General features: G+C 45.2%; 1 long non-coding RNA gene across 1 annotated transcript; it reads left to right on the top strand.

Annotated features, from left to right (window-relative positions):
- Nucleotides 1-450: 450 nt before the first annotated feature.
- On the top strand, nucleotides 451-1,431 carry LOC112949711. Its single transcript, XR_003249865.1, has 2 exons — nucleotides 451-873; nucleotides 1,058-1,431. It is a non-coding gene; the product is annotated as an uncharacterized LOC112949711 (long non-coding RNA).
- Nucleotides 1,432-3,495: the final 2,064 nt, after the last annotated feature.

Here is a 3,495-nt window from a genome sequence, read left to right as displayed (position 1 = left end):
AAAAAAAAGTTGAAAGACTTGGTTAGCTCAGCAGGAGTTTTTCTTCAAAAAGATTATGGAACAAAGTCATTAAAAGTTCATGCCTCAGTTAAAATGRTTTTCTTTTCTCATACTGTATTAAAAAAAAACCTGTGATGACTGCAAATAACGTCTTTCTCGAGTTCCCTACCAAGGCAGAAACAGTATTAAATGACTAACGAGTACATGAAATGAGATTAATCTCCTTTAAAAACATGAGGAAGGAGGAAGGGTGTTGCTGTGTTGAATGTCATCCTCCTTTGCTGCACAAACATCTTGCACTGACCGTGGCAGCCCAGCTCAAGCCAAACCTGAAGCTTTTGTGTCCACGTTCTGCACCGCTTCCCCAGCATCACTGCTGGGATGTCGCTCGAGATGCTCCAGCCTCGCTCGTGCCCACGAGGGCTCGGGGCTCTCCACAGGCTGTCTCTTGGCACCAGGACATTGGTTCTATTGCTGAACAAACACTAAATATTCCAGCGGACACCTTGCCAGAAAGGACTGAAAAGGGCTTAGAAATCCTTAAAAACGATTGCAAAGGACTAAAAAGCAAAGACAAGAGTAAAACCTGTTTTCCYCATGGTCTTGTTTGCCCTTCCATGGACTGATGAGCTCTGAGCTATCACGTCATCATCAAAATATTCACTCTTGTTTTACACGTTTTTCTCTGATTTGTTATTTGTAGCTTTTCCCCCAATGAAWCAAGCAGAGGAAAAGCAGGACTGGGATAAATCTCTCTCCCTTTGCTCCCTCCCTGAGCTGGAGGATTCCTGCAGCGCATCCATATCAGCAGCTCCCCAAGGTTTTGCTCCTGGGCCTTGAGCAGAGCTCCGGGTGCAGGAATTAGTTGCAAAGGTAAGAGGCAGCGTGCGCTGCATTTTAGCTTTCATCTCAGGAGACAGACTGTGATTTATATTCCCTTCTAAATAAAAACTTAGCAGGTTAATTATGCTAAAGGAATTTCAATTTTGAAGCTGGGCACGACCCACATAATTATTATAATTATTGTTATTATTAATTACTATTTGCATTTCTGTAGGAGCCACATTTGCAGCCTGGGAGCTCCTGTGCAAGACGCAATCCATCGGTATCATAAAAGGAGATGCTCATTTGCCTCGAGGAGCTGCTGGCCTGAGTTAACCAGGACGAGCGAGACCGGGGCACAGCGGGTATTTATGTTATAACACTGCTCCTCTTGTCTCCAGACATTCCCATGATGTCACTTGGCCAATTTGGGCCGCTTTCTGCTGAAAAGCAACACTAACAATAATACTGCAGTACTACAAAGTGATAATTCTGAAATCTATCTGTATTAGATCATATGGCTCTTTAAATAAATTGTTTATGACTGTGTTAACCCAACCTTGTCAATACATGCACACATAAGTATATTAAAAACRTAAATGTTTCCAGAATTGAGTTTTACATGATAAATGTACAATTCCTCTTCTTTCTTAGTCAGCTTTGCGGATCAATGGGAAACGAGTGCAGTTTTACTTGACTGGAGTTAATAAGGTTTATGCCTSCACAGATTTACCCCAAGGATTGTCATGATCATCTCAAGTCCCACCTGACTTACAGGACTGAACTTGAAGAAACATCTTCCAACAATTTCCGCTGATGGAGCAGCTCCAGCTTTCGGGAAGCCTCCAGCCAACTGAGTTCCCTTTTGTGGCACAAAATCTGCATTCATTAAAACAAGCATTTTAATGATTTAAGTAGATTTATAAAAACAACGGCTCAGAAGTATGTGCCTGAACATTCCCAAAGCTGCTGACGGAGGTACAATGCATCGTAAATCCCTCTTGGTTTGACATACTAAGGAGATGATAGTTCACACAAACTCATCGTGGGTATATTTGCRAGTGTTAACATGACCTGGAAAAACAGCGTCTCAGTCAAGTAAAAACGATCTGAGCCTATCAAACCCTTGGAGAGTAGGTTGTGGCAATGATATAATGATTACAATGTTAGTAATAATAGTACMAATATGAATACCAGTCTCACTGTCATGCTCGCTGTCATTGCCATGGTAATTCCCAGCTCTCATGACCCTGGAATTGAGGTAGGAGATTAATGCAGGAGATGTAAGGAAGATTTAGGCCAGATCTTGCCAAAGAAAACCAGTGTGACACTGCATCCAGATGGCCCGGACCCTGCAGGGCAAGAGGTTGTGTCCCTTGGTCACCCCCATGGCTGCAAAGAYGGTTTTCCCTCTGGAGGTGCCATATGTGGCTCTCACCATGACCATGCCCAGGGCTTGGMAGACACTCCTCACATCTCTTCTTCAATGAGCATTTACATTCACTTCTGCTGCATTCTACCCCCTCSCAGGTTTGTGTTGCCATGGACAGAAGAAGAGCCCGACATAAACCAAGGTGTGAGAAGAGCCATTTGYAGGTCCCAAGAGGCAAGACCTGGCTTTGTGCAAAGCCTCCCGCCACCCTCAAGGCAGGGCKCTCTGTGCTCATTGCACCCTGTCCCCTTAGATATATTATCAGTTACCACTTTTTCACATAGATCCATGGGACAGGATCCATATCTTTTCATTTCCATCACCCTGAGATATCCCATTTTGGAATGCTGCCAGAAAAATCATAAAAAAAAAAAAAAAAAAAAATACAAGAATCGGTCTGAGTCCCCAGAGCAGCTTGCGTGACTTTGGTTAAACAAGAAACATGATTTTTTACCAGCTCTGGTGCCTCTGACTTACCATGTTACCTTTGTATATCTGCTGTCCTTTCCATCCTGTTTATTTAAAATATAAACTATTTGAAATGGGGACTTACTCACCAGTGACTGTGCAGCACCCAGCCAAAACAATGCCCAAATCCAGGCAGTAGATGAGGAAATTATTCATATATAACAAACCAAAACCCACATTTATGCATGGAGCCAAAAAAATCCAGTTTTTCCTGACCACAGCACAGACATCAGTGTTTCTCACAATTAATTTTTGCTGAAGAAGCTTACTCAGATGCTCCCGATTTAGCCCACTAAGGGAGAGGAAAACCTGGAAGAGGCTCATCCGCCCCTAACTCTGCCCAGCACAGCGGGAAGGAAGGATGGGAAGGATGTCACCCTTGGGAAGAGCCCAAGAGCCAGCAAGGGGCACATTCCCACCGGGAAAGCCTCAGTGAGCTCCAAGGTCAGCTTTTGCTTCTGCATCACTTTTGAGGTGCGTGAATGACCACATTAGGGACACGGGAACACGCGGTGGGAATGTGGGAGCACAGGGCAGAGAGCCGGGCTGTGCAATGTTGAGATGGGTCCCGGCAGCGTGTCCAGCCTTGGGAATGCTGCTGCCTTGCCCTCCTAGTCATCCTCTGGAGCATTAGCAGGGTTTTCCATGAGCCAGGCTGCCCTGCGTCCTCTCCGACCAGGGAATGCTGGACAGGCTGCGCTTTAATGAGCTCCACGTGCCCGGCCTGGGTGATCTAGCACAAACAGGGCGAGTTCCCGCGCGCCGCAGCTMAG

The sequence above is a fragment of the Nothoprocta perdicaria genome, unplaced genomic scaffold (genome assembly GCF_003342845.1).
Source record: "Nothoprocta perdicaria isolate Ctin4 unplaced genomic scaffold, notPer1 scaffold_3, whole genome shotgun sequence".
Lineage (NCBI taxonomy): Eukaryota > Metazoa > Chordata > Aves > Tinamiformes > Tinamidae > Nothoprocta > Nothoprocta perdicaria.
This window is presented reverse-complemented; position numbering and strand designations above follow the sequence as displayed.